The 15028-nt window shown below is 40.6% G+C and overlaps 1 protein-coding gene and 1 pseudogene across 1 annotated transcript in view; one reads left to right on the top strand and one right to left on the bottom strand.

The window, feature by feature from the left end:
* The window catches only part of CNTNAP2 (contactin associated protein 2), a 2149916-nt gene that overhangs the window by 245143 nt on the left and 1889745 nt on the right, over positions 1-15028 (top strand). The window lies entirely within an intron of this gene.
* Positions 1351-1491, bottom strand: LOC127491958 (U2 spliceosomal RNA; annotated as a pseudogene).

The raw sequence follows: 15028 nt of genomic DNA, 5'->3' as shown, positions 1-15028 counted from the left end.
TTCCTTCAGTGTCTATGAGATGAATATTTGCAAAACATCTGAAAATACACTCCCTTCCTCTTTAGCATTCATGATCAGTGTACATTGCATTAGTTGCCAATTTATAAATAGAAAGAATCTATTGTTTAAAAACACAAACCCTGGAGGAGAAATACAACAATTCTGAGGAACAATTGGAATATCTAAGATATTTAGTGGAGTAGTATGAGACAAGATTAATTTTGTATGCCAAAATGTTCACACTATTTTTACATAGCAGAATCCTAGTGCATTTTTAAAATGTGTTAATATCAATTTTATATATGTACATATTTGCAAAAATAATTTCCAACATACTGTTTTATTGACTGTCCTATTCATTCTTTATGTGTCAAGGCATCTCTTCTTTTTTCTTTTTTAATTTATTTTTCTGACAGGCAGAGTGGACAGTGAGAGAGAGAGAGACAGAGAGAAAGGTCTTCCTTTTCCGTTGGTTTACCCCACAATGGCCTCTGCGGCTGGCATACCACGCTGATCCGAAGCCAGGAGCCAAGTGCTTATCCTGGTCTCCCATAGGGTGCAGGGCCCAAGTACTTGGGCCATTCTCCACTGCACTCCCAGGCCACAGCAGAGAGCTGGACTGGAAGAGGATCAACCAGGACAGAATCCGGCACCCTGCCCAGGACTAGAAACCGCAGCGCAGGCGCCTCAGGCAGAGAATTAGCCTAGTGAGCTGTGGCGCCGGCCCAAGACATCTCTTCTTAATCTAAAATCATGAGGCTACACACTGCTTTGATAAATAGCTTGTAGAACTACCTCTCATCTCTGGAGTGAAGAAAATATACATCTAAATTCATTTGTATTCTCTGAACATAGAAGTGTGTCCCCCAAAGGAAAACTTGGGAACTCTCTACGAGTAATCAATCTTGATTACTTTAATAAAAATATCTATTTGGCCTTTTAAACTAAGGGACCAGCCTGAGAAGAGCAAATCTGAAAATTAATAATTTTTTTTGACAGGCAGAGTGGACAGTCAGAGAGAGAGAGAGACAGAGAGAAAGGTCTTCCCTTGCCGTTGGTTCACCCTCCAATGGCCGCTGCGGCCGGTGCACCGCGCTGTTCCAAAGCCAGGAGCCAGGTACTTCTCCTGGTCTCCCATGGGGTGCAGGGCCCAAGCACTTGGGCCATCCTCCACTGCACTCCGGGGCCATAGCAGAGAGCTGGCCTGGAAGAGGGGCAACCGGGACAGAATCCGGCGCCCTGACCTGGACTAGAACCCGGTATGCCGGTGCTGCAAGGCGGAGGATTAGCCTATTGAGCCATGGCACCGGCCAGAAAATTAACAATTTTTAAGAATTAAAATATTTTAAAAGAGGGTTTTCTTAAAATACTTGAATTGTTATTTAACAAAAAAATGGCATTTCTATTTTCTCTCTTTGTTACACATACAAGTAGAATTCTGTTGAAGTTTACTTTTTACACTTGATCTTAGCCAAAAGGCCGAGAAGCAATAAAGTTTACTTTTTTTCTATTAAATATACATGTTCTTACTCATTTGGTCACTAGAAGTTACTTTTGCATGACAGAACACATTTTCATCCTGATTTTATTATTGCAACTTCAAATTCACTAAGAAGAAAAATACATTTTGGGAGTACCACAAGTATTTTATTTTACCACTTTATTTATTTGTTTGGTTTTGATTTATTTATCTACATAGTTGAGGGTGAAGAGAGAGAGAGAGAGAGAGAGAGAGGGAGAGAGAGAGAGACTTCTCCCATCTCCTGAATGTCTAGGCCACCTGAAGTCTGGGGCTAGAAGCCAAAACCTCAATATGTGGGTAACAGGTACTGGCACTAACGACACTGCCTCCCAGGATGTACATTGGCAAGAAGCTGGAATCAGGAAATGGGACAGGAACTTGAACCCTGGCACTATATTGTAGGACTAGAGGATCTTCACTGGTCAAATGCCTGTCCCACACTTGGGTTCATGGCTTATGACACTCGTGTCAGCTTTCTAAGAATGCTGAAGTGACCCACTGCATCACAGGAGAAACGGGAAGAGAAGAACTGGTCCAAATCTGGGAGAAAAGCTCTCTTTCATTTTTATCTACCTGGGATAGTCATGGTTCCTGAGAGGAATCTGAAATTAGTCACTGAAGTCTCTAGAAAGAAAATCTGGTATCTTCAGAAGTTAGAGAAGAAAATATTCTAGTAAATGGGGCCGGCGCTGTGGTGTAGTGGGTAGACACCACTTCCAGTGCTGGCATCCCATATGGGGGCTGGTTCAAGTCCTGGCTGCTCCACTTCTGATCCAGCTCTCTGCTATGGCCTGGGAAAGTAGTAGAAGATGGCCCAAGTCCTTGGACCCCTGAACCCACGTGGGAGACCTGGAAGAAGCTCCTGGCTCCTGACTTCAGATCAGGCAGCTCTGGTCGTCCCAGCCATTTGGGGAGTGAAGCAGCGGATGGAAGACCTCTTTGTATCTACCTCTCCTTCTCTCTCTGTGTAAATCTGACTTTCATATAAATAAATAAAGCTTTAAAAAACTAAAAAGAAAGAAAAAAAGAAAATATACTAGTAAAGATATGAATAAGGAGGAAGTTGAGGGTCAATAAACTCTGGCCATTCTTCTTCAAAATGACCTTTTCCTCCCCTGGCAGGTGAAATTCTCACTCCTTGTTCTTACTGTAAGTGGACAGACATGAGAATCTAATGCAAAAATACTTGAAGATTATGTTCCAGTTTCTTTGTTTTAGTTTTCATTCACTTGAAAGGCAGAGAGACAGAGACAGCAACCTAGAGATCTCCTATCCCCTGGTTGAGTCCACAAATGCCCCAGTAGCTAAGGCTTGGTCAGGCAGAAGGAAGGATCCAAGAACTCAATCCCAGTCCCTCACATGAGTGGCAAGGACCCGATCGCTTGATCCCTAGCAGGAAGCTGTGATCAGAGTCCCTCACATGAGTGGCAGGGACCCGATCACTTGATCCCTAGCAGGAAGCTGTGATCGGAGTCCCTCACATGAGTGGCAAGGACCTGATCACTTGAACCCTAGCAGGAAGCTGCGATCGGGAGCAGAGCAGGGTCTTCAGCCCAGGCACTCAGGTATGGAACATGGGCATCCAAATGGCACCTTCACCACTGCACCAAATCACTGCTCTTTTAATTATTTCTTTTTTTTTTTTTTTTTTTTGACAGGCAGAGTGGACAGTGAGAGAGAGAGACAGAGAGAAAGGTCTTCCTTTTGCCGTTGGTTCACCCTCCAATGGCCGCCGCGGCCGGCGCGCTGCGGCCGGCGCACTGCGCTGATCCGATGGCAGGAGCCAGGAGCCAGGTGCTTTTCCTGGTCTCCCATGGGGTGCAGGACCCAAGCACCTGGGCCATCCTCCACTGCACTCCCTGGCCACAGCAGAGGGCTGGCCTGGAAGAGGGGCAACCGGGACAGAATCCGGCGCCCCGACCGGGACTAGAACCCGGTGTGCCGGCGCCGCTAGGAGGAGGATTAGCCTAGTGAGCCGCGGCGCCGGCCTTAATTATTTCTTGTCAGCTAACTAATTGGGACGTAAGGGTGTCACATAGCACACAGTTCTACTCAGTGTGAGGATTAATAGGGTGGATTTCCAGGAAGGACTTAATTTCCATTTTTGCTAAATAGCTGAAAATTAAAGTCCACATAAGACATACAGAGTGCTGTTGAATAATTAGTAAGCAATGTCAGCCTCACATGTGGGTAACATCAGCTTTAACAATTAGTCTCTTGATTGTGTCCTTAGAAACCCTAAGAGAGCGGCCGGCGCCGCGGCTCACTAGGCTAATCCTCCACCTGCCGTGCTTGCACCCGGGTTCTAGTCCCAGTTGGGGAGCCAGATTCTGTCCCAGTTGCCCCTCTTCCAGGCCAGCTCTCTGCTGTGGCCCAGGAGGGCAGTGGAGGATGGCCCAAGTGCTTGGGCCCTGCACCCGCATGGGAGACCAGGAGGAAGCTCCTGGCTTCAGTGGCAGCCATTTGGGGGGTGAACCAATGGAAAAGGAAGACCTCTCTCTGTCTCTCTCTCACTGTCTAACTCTGCCTGTCGAAAGAAAGAAAGAAAGAAATCCTCAGAGAGCATAGAGAAACGAGTTGTGTTCCAAGGGCTGAAGATTTTGGACCTTTTAGGTCCTGCAATCTGAACATCATTGCAGGAATGGTCTGAAAATTGATTAATAAGGAATGTCTCTCTTACAAGGGAGGACAAGTAAATTCTTTTTATTTTTTAAAGATGCATTCATTTATTTGAAAGGCAGAGTTACAGAGAGGCTGAGCAGAGAGAGAGAGGGAGAGAGAGAGGTCTTCCATCTGCTGGTTCACTCCCCAGATGGCTGCAACAGCCAGAGCTGAGCTGATCCAAAGCCAGGAGCCAGGAGCTTCTTCTAGGTCTCCCTCATGGGTTCAGGGGCCCAAGCACTTGGACCATCTTATACTGCTTTCCCAAGCCATAGCAGAGAGTGAGATCGGAAGTGGAGCAGCCAGGACTCGAACGGCGCCCATATGGGATGCTGGCACTTCAGGCAGATGCTTTACCCACTACGCCACAGTGCCGGCCCCAAATAAATTCTTTTCAGCTGAGACTCCTATTTGAACTAAAAGTATACCGTCACTAACCCAAATCTGTTATAATAATTTCAGCGACATGGTATTGCCTGGTAGTAATTGTTGACAAACAAACATGCCAGAAAATCTTCCAAAAACATTGAAGGAGTCAGGAAAAAGGTTATAGATGAAGAACAAACTGCACAGTTTAAACTTCATTGCACCTCTGGGACTTCTTTGAAAAATACCATTTTGCAGTTTCCTTGATTCTATAACTTCCCTAATGTTTCCTGTACATGCCTCCTGCTGCTCAGATAGCAGCCAGAAATCACTTTGTAAAATAAAAGGGGGGGGGGTATATTTCCAAGACAGAAGGGCAGAAAGGGGCCAAAAATCAGCATCACAGTTTTCAGTTGATGTGACCAGAAACCAGCAAGTAACACAGCTGGTAACAGAATAAAATAAAAATGAGATGAGGAAGAAACAGAAAAACACGGAGAGCTAGGGTGTGTGTCAATGAACTTGACAGACGGGAGACGGAGATGCTCCTCATGTTTTCTTTCTTGCACAACATTTTCTGATTAGACATTTATTTGCGACCCTGTTCTTCTGTTCTTTGCACACTTGTAGTGGAGTTTATGCTGGAGAAAAGCACATGGTTGTATGTGTTCCTACCTTATCTTTATGGCTTGCATGCTGACTGCTAGATCCTGATGACATTCTATTTGTCCTAACGAGTAAGCTGCACCTGCTTTATATTTCAGTGCTTTCTTCTGGCTTCTTTTCTATTCCATCAAATTCTTTGAGATATGGCCTTTTTCTACTAAGAAAATCAAGTTATTTGGAAAAATCATATGATTTACCAGCTATTTACATCTCCAATACTGTTTTATCCAAAAGAATATTTCACATTGTAATTGGTCACATCATAAAGATGGTATTTAGATAATATATGCTCTCCTATTTACAACTAGAGTACAAAAAGCATAAAATCTGAAGTATGGAAATGTGTTTTATTTTCGACTAAGTGTTTGATATATGTGTATTTCTATTATAAATATAGGTAGAGGAGAATTTTCCTCAGGAATTAAAGATCTGCCATAAAATATGTTTATATGTAATGACCTTTTTATACAATTTACTTTGGGCGGTTATAGCACTTATGTCCTTAATAGATGAGTTGGTGTTCATTTTGTATTGTTCGTCTCTGCAATAAACTTTGAAATTACTATTTTATTGACACTGTTTTCTGCATAGCACCATCCACATGCAGGCTCTAACCCTGGGCTTCAGCTGTTTCCTGAATATTTGAACTATTGCTGCAATCTGAATTTTGCATAACAGTTTTTAGGTCCACATTTCTCTTCACATGAAAAGGGTCAGAGAGAATCTCCCCTACATGGTTCAGGAGATTCTAACCAGAATCAGACACAGCCTTTTCCTTCCTGTGGTTCTGTGAGAAGATGTCAAAACATGAGAATAATTTATACTACAGATAAAATATCCACACAAGTAATTATTTGCAAAATCATACCTGTATCTACTCAAGACCAGGGGAATAAGTGGGGCCAGCATTGTGGAGCAGTGGAAAAAGCTGCCGTCTGCGATGCTGGCATCCCACATGGGTGCTGGTTCATGTCCCGGGTGTTGCACTTAGGATTCAGATTCCTGTTAACGGCCTGGGAAATGAAGAAGATAGCCCAAGTATTCAGGCTCCTGCCCCCTCTGTGGGAGACCATGACAAGGCATCTGGCTCCTGGCTTTGGCCTGGCCCAGCCATGGCTATTGCTGCTGACTAGTGAGTGAACCAGCCGATGGAAGATCTCTCCTTCTCTCTCTGTAACTGCGACATTCAAATAAATAAAAAATCTTTAAAAGGAGGGAAATAAGTCAATAATTACCATACCATGTGGTTTGTCTATAAGTGCAATGCCCTGTGACAATTGTTCCTTCCAAAGTTGAAAATCTTCTTAGAATGTAGAGACATGTTAGGGGGTAAATGATTGAATTTGCTGACTAAATGCAAAAGTTTTATTTAAAACTTTGGAGAATTAAATAATAACTCACACACAATATTTTATATGACTCTGAACACTTTGGGCTTCCAAATCCTTGAATTTAAATAATTTAAACAAAGAGCTGATTTGGATCCCACAATTACAGTTTACAATTACATAATTTTATTTTTCTTCTTTTGGTCTATTTAAATTACTATAATTACCTCTTATAATTATTCCATTGTACAATCCAATTAAAGGCTTATTAGCACACTTTTATATACTTGTGTCTCTAATGGAAATTGGCCATAATTGAATGAAAAATTTGAGATTTTAATGAATTCTAACTGACACCTAAACTACTGATTTTCACTTTATATATATTTCACAGTTTTTAATAACAGTGTGTCTAGGGACTTTGGTCAATTCGCATTAACATTTTATTCCAAGTACTCACAGAATTATTCAAAACTTACAATCTTTTCATTACTGTAAGTGATGAAATTCATAAAATAATGCTCAAATTCGATAATTACCTGTAGATATTCATTATCATATGAATTAATTTCCAATACAGTACTTATATATTAGTACAGCAATTTTGATATAGGATAATTCAGATAACTATATCAGGGCCTCATTTTCTCTGCTCTGTTGGGCACCCTTAGCCATTCTTTCTCTTCTCATCCACATCATGCTGGCCCTCCAACTTCTCTCAAGTCCTCTGCCGGTCAAGTTCTGTCCTTATGTGACCTTCAGCTGGAGTTCACCTTGCGCTTCCAACCTTCTCTGCTCAGCTGCCCAGGATCCGTCCTCCCTACCTCATCTCAAAGCTCATGGAAGTCTTCCCGATGGTCCGCGTTAGATCCAGTGCAGCTGTCAACATGCCCTGTATATTACCATGATTTGTAATTAGCTCTCTATCAGTGATTAAGTAATACATCTTTCCAGATAGAAACTTAGTAATCAGTATGTCAGCATCCCTTCAAAAGGAACAAGTGTATTCTAGATTTTTACACTGAAAATGTATGACCCTCCACATTAAAGGAAATATATTCACTACTTGTAGGCGTTCTTCTGAATACACCTGATCCCTTAGCACAGGGGTGGGTATGTGAGCCAACCAAGCCAGCTGGAGACTTCCATCAAGATGTTTGGAATCAGAGGAAATACAGGGACTACCAGCCCTGCCTGACACGTGAGGTTGAGAAGCTCATCTAAGGGCCTGGAGGCTACCTGTTGCACATTGTGGTTCTCTCAGAAGCCTTCTATAGCCCTGCCCTGCTGGTCAGTTAGACTCAATATGAATCCTACGCTTTTTCTAAACTAGCAAACAGAACAACCAAGTGTAAACACAATCTTATGTGATTAGAATTCCATGAAGAATCATGTATAAAAAAAACTAAGCGAAGTTGACTCAGAGTTTTCTAAATTAATCCTTTCTATGCAATGATCAATTAAATTTCAGTTTTCAGGAAGACAATGCCTGTAGTCACTCTTTGTCTTTTTTTAAAATTTTTTAAGAGGGAGAGAGGAGAGAAAGTGTATGTCCCCATTCGCTGTTTTACTCCCCCAGTTACCACAAAAGCCAGGACTGAGCCAGGTTGAAGTCTGGTGCAGAGAACCCCAGACCTCCACATGGGTGATCACCTGCTGCCTCCCACGATCTGCACTGGCAGGAAATGGGAATCCGGAGCTGGTGGTAAAACTTGAACCCAGAACCCAGGCCTTCCTGCACAGGACTTGTTTGCCAGGCCAAGCATCTGTCCCTCCCTTGATTTCAGTGTAATGTGACTGGGACTTTTCCTTTTAGATGTCTTATGACCTCTGAATTTAAAGATAGAATTACTCATGTAGAGAGAAAATGACTAATAAAAATGAATGGGTAACAAAGCAGACTGATTACAATAGTAATTTGCTATTTGGAAAAAAATCAGATTTGTTTATTGTGTGTTTGAAACAAAGATTCAAGATAGTTTGGACAGATTTCTAAGAGGTATTTAATCTGATTACCAAAATCATTTTAACATTTAACTTAGAATATGCAAATCTTATTTACACACACTGGGTAAAAATGTCTAACTTTTCCAGGACCGAATATGAGCCAGTACAATCTGACTCAAGATGGAAATCCCCAAATAACCTCTTCTTGTCACTATGGCAACTAGGGGCAAACAGTGTTCAAGAAGAAGTGAGCAGTTGGGGAGTGTTTGACAGTTTCTGTTAGGCTTCACTGACAGCAAACATTGACTCAACACACTGCCTCTCCTGGAATGAACCTAAATGAGCAAATCGTAATCCCTGTAACTGACAATGACAGGACTGAGTCACGGTGCAGGCCAGAGGATCAAAACTAAATGGATACTTAATTAAATATTCCTAGAAAAATGCTTCCTAATTCAGATATGCTCCAAAGAGCATGCCTTTCTCTCTCTCTCTCTCTCTCTCTCTCTCTCTCTCATCTATATCTAACATCAGTCTATCTTTTCTATCTATTATCTATCAGGTACCTATCTTTAAACTCCATCATCCTTTTTAGGGCATATGGTGGTTACCTCGAGATAGGACTGGTCGCACACCGCTTGAAAAATGCCATTTTATTTATCAACAATTTTTATGGAAATTCCTCTTTATGTTTTTTTTTAAAAGAAATGTTTTTGAGAAGGAAAGCAAGTATCAATCCACTCAAAAACCAGTCATCTAAACAGGTGTGTGAATTATGTCTCTTTGGAACATAACGGAGGATTACTGACACTATCAATGATTCCTAAGTAATACAGTCACAGAGTGGACCTTTCTTATGCAAAGTGCGTAGAACGAGGAGCTGAGAGCTCAGGATGTAGATGTAGAAAAAATTTCATGTAGCTGAGTGTCAATCAGAAGGCCTTGTCTGAAGAAGAGCTGCAGGGAGGCTACCAAGGGGGTAATGAGAGCTTCTGGGATGGGCTGAAGCACAGTCATATCAGGTGGGGTGTGCGACGTCCTCACGGGGCTGCAAAGTTGCAGAACCTTTTGTATTAGAACAAGCTACCTTAAAACCAGAGTGGTGCTGAGATTGCTCGGGAATAGCATCTTCAGATCTGAAGGCTGATGGTCCTATATGCAGAGAATATGGAGCACCGTGAAGGGATGTTCCCAACGTTTTCAAAAAGTCTGATGTGTATTTTTGAAGTCATATCCCAGATCAGAGGGGTTTGAAGAAAGCTCGCACAAAGTGACATCTTAATTTTTATAGGTGACTTAACTGAGCATGGGTTGGATGATGAAATGATAGTTGTGATCAATAGCGGGCCTGTGTTGGGTGCTGAAGGAGTGGCATGTGTACCGATGGCACCGGGCATCAGAAGTGTGAAGAGGATACAGAGAGGAGAAGCGGTGAACTCAGGGGAAACTTGCGTCTTTCCAGGGTTTTCATGGTAAAGAATCAGTAAAAAGAGTAAGTTATTTCTTTTTTTTTTAACTTTTATTTAATGAATATAAATTTCCAAAGTACGATTTATGGATTACAATGGCTTCCCCCCCATACCGTCCCTCCCACCCACAACCCTCCCCTTTCCCACTCCCTCTAAGTTATTTCTTTTCAAAACGTTCAAAGCAATTGATTTTAATACCTGACTTTGTTTTTGATGCTTTTGTAAAAAATATAAACACTTAAAAATGGTAAAATAATAAATAGAATGGATATATTATTTTACCAAATCAAAATAAACATAAGAATGAGCATACTCTAAAAATTTGTGTCATAATAGATTTAAAGGTAATATATTTTGGTGGAGATGTTTCTGAAATACATGCATAGCTTTTTCATGTTATGTATTTTCTAAGAGCTTTTTGAAAACCCCTCCTAAGTGGAGACTGGACATTTTAAGTCCACTCTGTTGCAGTATATTGCTATCTATACTGCTCATAATATTTTGGTGTGTTTGGCTATGATGTAAGCTTTGCTTCAAGGGAAAATTACAAATAATTTGAGTTTAGCAGGTGCAGCAAATCAATAAAAGGAACCTCTTAAAGTAAGCTGCTGGTATAGTCACCAATGCAGAGATTTTATTTGCCTTATAATTCTTTATTACCATTTCCTCCAGAATCTCAGACAGCATGTGACTTCTTTGAAAAGGGCTGTAATTGAACACTTCGTCACATAGTCACTGAGCATTAAATTTATACCGAAAATGTCACACAAAGCTTCGACACAAGAAGATAAACAACTGAAACATTATTAATTACTTTCAGCAAAATTAGTCATTAAAATAGTCTGTTGGACTCCATAGAGACTATTAACAAATATATAAGACATCTCTTTCCTCTAGCCAAGGGTTATTTAGTAAAAGAAACTAGCTACAAAAATATGTGCACAATATAACAACATTTAAACTTTTTTTTCTATTTCTTTTTATTGATTTGAGAGGCAGTGGGACAGAGAGAGTAGTAACATGAGAGAGAGAGAGAGAGAGAGAGAGAGAGAGAAAGAGAGAGAGAGAGATAGAAAGTCCCCTCTCCTCAAATGCCTGCAATGTCCAAGACTGGGCTAGGCCCAAACCAGGAGCTGGGAATTAAACCCATGTCACCCACATGGGACAACAGGGACCCAAGTACTTGAGCTACTTGAGGTATCACCTCCTGCCTCCCAGGGTGTACATTAGCAGGAAGCTGGAATCAGAAGCAGGACTGGAACTCAAACCCAGGCGCCCTGATGTGGGCTATGAACATTCCAAGCAGAGTCTTAGCGGCTAAGCAAATGACCCATCCCCTGCACCATCTTTAATACTAGAGAAACTGTCTCTGAGAGCTCTTTAAGTTAGGTTGATGAACTTAAGATTTTATAAATCTCACTGAGGATGAAATATATATTTAAGGTAAGAGAGGTTCAATATGGCAATCTGTATTTGAATGCACACCTAATGAATACGGTCAGTTTAATTTCAGAACTTAGTTTCCTTGTAGAGTATCAAAAATATAATTAATATATGGTTATTCCATTTAATACTTGCAACAGTGCCTAAACAAGGACATTGCAGATATAATAATAAATTTCATTGTATTTTTCTTTATATATCCTTACCCATGATAAGTAAGATATATTTCACAATATAACATTACTTTTGGACCTTTATGTACATTTCATAAAGATGTTTGAAATGCACTTGAATTTTGAAGCAATCATAGTTTTTTCTTCACAAATAAATACTGTATTAAACATCTAAAAGTATCAGTTGTTTTGAGAGGCAAATACACTGTCATTCATAATTCATGATTAAAAGCAATTGTTCAAAACAAGTCACTTGAAATCACCTAAAAACAAATCATTTAAGAAGAAAACCAATTTTGACGGCATTTTAATAGCAACTGAGTATTTTAATTTTAAAAATAAGCTAGAAATATTTAGGAGTTGGCAATGTTGGCTCCATATAGCACAGGATATGAAAGTGATTAAGTAATTCAAGAAGTTAAATTAAAATAGTTCACTAATTGACATTTTAAATGTCTTGTCTTAAATATCAGACATAGCAATGCAATTTACAAATGATATAGAAAATTTGTATAACAAAATCTGAGGCATAGTTACAATAATTAAATATTAGATTTGCTAGTTTTCCTAGACTTCTGTACTTCTCCAAAAGAATATATTGTTTATATTTGAGGTTAATAACTGTATTTTCCCCCCAAAGATGTCTCCTCTTCCATTAAGGTTTTTAATTTCTAATTCAAACCACAAAAATCTTTGTCAGCATCACCAGTCTGGATGAGAGAGGAGAAACAGTAACAGACAAGGAATCACAGTTCCAGATTATTTTCCTTTTTGACATTTAGCCCTTTAAGGTCTTGGTAGCATCACAAAAGGTAGCAAGGTGGATGAGATCACTTCCAAGGCTCTTTGACTCCTCTTTCTATTTCTAGCCTGTATTTCTCTCAAGGACTTGTAATGATTACTTGGAACACGTGTAGGTGAGAAAATTGCAGCTAGAAAGGACCTTATATCGAAGGGTCTTCCATATTTGCAGTTAAGTGCCCATTTCAACTAACAGTTTTCTCTATCTCTGTTCTGAACTTTTCCATCCAAATTCAGTGTCATACCAAACACACAGACTGATTTTGATTATCATGACAAATGCCATTCCCTAGAGCAAGACTGGGAAAATCACTGCCCATGAGCCAAATCCTTACAACCTCCTCAGTTTGTAAATAAAGTTTTATTGGTGCTCAGCCACTTATTTGTTTACTTTCGTCTCCAGCCATTTTCATGCTACAGGCAAAGACTGAGTAGTTATGACATGGCTCCATGGCCACAAAATCCAACATTTACTCTTTGGCTATTTACAGAAAATGTTTGCTGACTTCTGTCACAGTGAAGTAAAAGCAAACCCCATTAATTTGTAAGTGGATATTTTTGGAACTTCAATGGACATGTTCAATGAACCGTAAGATGTGATTTTTATCTGACTTAAATTTTGTTACTTGGAACAATGTCTCCTGGATCTCACAATCCCCCGTCCTTGGTCACCACCAAATGGAGAATTGCTGTCCGCTTCTCTGAGTCTGACTTTTTCAGATTTCACATGTGAGTGCGATCATATGGCGTTTATCTTTCTGTTCCTGGCATAGTTCACTTAACAGCATGTCCTCCAGGTCCATCCATGTGGTTGCAAGTGATCCATTTTCGTTTTGTCCCAAGTTGACGAGTATGCCATATTGTTTACATTCCATTCTTCTTTATACACCCATCTGTTGATGGACTTTAGTTTGAGTCCGTATCTTGGCTACTGTGAACAATGCAGTAGTGAGTATGGGAATAAATACAAGAGATCCGTTGTACCTCATTGTGACTATAGTAAATAACAACATGATACATACTTAAAAATTGCTAAGAGTACATTTTATGTGTTCTCACAACACAGAAGAAATGATAAACATACAAGGTGATATGTGTGTTAATTACATTGGATTAGCCTCTCACAACGTATACACATACCAAAATATTATGCCATATACTATAAATATTCATGTTTGTGAATTTAAAAATGCATTGTTTTACAAGGATAGTTATAGTAATTCCAATCATTTTGTGCTCAGATTCAAAACCATTAACAGAAGCTTGAAATTACTACATATACCTATAGGATAGTATGAAATAAAGTTAGCTTTAAAGCAATGAATATGACATTTTATCAAGTATTTTGAACACCCCCCAAATTGTCATTCTGTAGTGTCTGTGGGAGAGCAAAGCAGTCACCTTGCCCTGGAGCCCTGTGGTTCTGTCCATGTCGACCAGCAGCCAGCAACCAGCAAACAGGAGACGCCCTGGTTCCCCACTGCAAACTGTTGTTCTCTTGTCTGTCAATCAGAGCAAACACTTGAGCAAAAATATCTGGAAAGACGCTTCCAATGAAACCAAGATGTGCATCGTGATTTTTCTTATCAATTTGGGGCTAAAAGACCAGAGAAAGAGTTCAGAGAGAGGTTCCCGTTGAAGTCAGTCAAAGCAGATCCAAGAATGGAGAACAGGACTCAGATTAGCTCTCCAGGAACCCACGTGACGGTCTTTCTACTGCAGCCCCGTGTTCCTGTGACCCCTTGTGGGATTTATGCAGCGTTCTCCCCTCCGGAGTGATAAGATACACTTTAGAGAAGGGTCCTCACTGCAGCCATTTCTTTCACTTGCATATTAAAGCAGTAGCGCCTTATCTATGAAGCAGAGCTCTAAGTCCCTGTGATGCCTCCCTTAGAATTAATTCTCTCGTTAAAGCCAACTGATGTGGAAGTCGAGTTGCCAGTATATAAAGCTGGGGAATTTTCTGTGGTTCCTCCAACATGACTGTGACATCTCAAAGCGTCAAGCTGCACGATTTGAGTTAATCACAGGGTAAACCTGAAACCCGGGGATGAATGCTTTATCAGTGCCTCATAAAGACAGATACATCTGTAATAAATAGAACTTCTCTGTATACAAAATGGAACAGGTCCCTGGACTGACTGTCCCTAGTACCGAATGCATGTGAATGATGCACAAAAGACAAGGATGCAAGGCGCTGTCCAGCCTAATGAAAAAAGAGGTTGTGAATGTCTGGAGGGCCCTTTGTTTTTCCCGTTTGGACCTGTCATGTTTCACGTCCTCAGGTTGTACTTTCCACCTGGAGTGTAATGTGGAGGTGTTCTTGTGTACTTCTGAAAGCCCCAAGAGGAAAGGAGTGTTGGTATTTCTGAGAAAGATAAAGTAAAAACCTGATTAAGGAAGCATTACTCATTGCTGGAAATGGGTTATTTTCTATTTATGGGGAAAGAACACTATAAGCAAAGCTCTGCATCAGCTGTGAAGGCTGAAAATACTGGCAGGCTGGCGAGAATTCTGCAGCCTCTTCTCTGGGTGATGTAACCTCAGCAAGTTTAATCTCTTGTCCTTTTTTCTTCTGCTGCTTCTCATTATTGTTACTGTTCTTCCTTTTTCTCCTCCTCCTCTTCTCTCCTCCATTCTTCCTCCTCTCCC

This window comes from Oryctolagus cuniculus, chromosome 3 (assembly GCF_051225735.1).
Source record: "Oryctolagus cuniculus isolate XC-2025 breed Fujian yellow rabbit chromosome 3, ASM5122573v1, whole genome shotgun sequence".
Taxonomy (NCBI): Eukaryota; Metazoa; Chordata; class Mammalia; order Lagomorpha; family Leporidae; genus Oryctolagus; species Oryctolagus cuniculus.
This window is presented reverse-complemented; position numbering and strand designations above follow the sequence as displayed.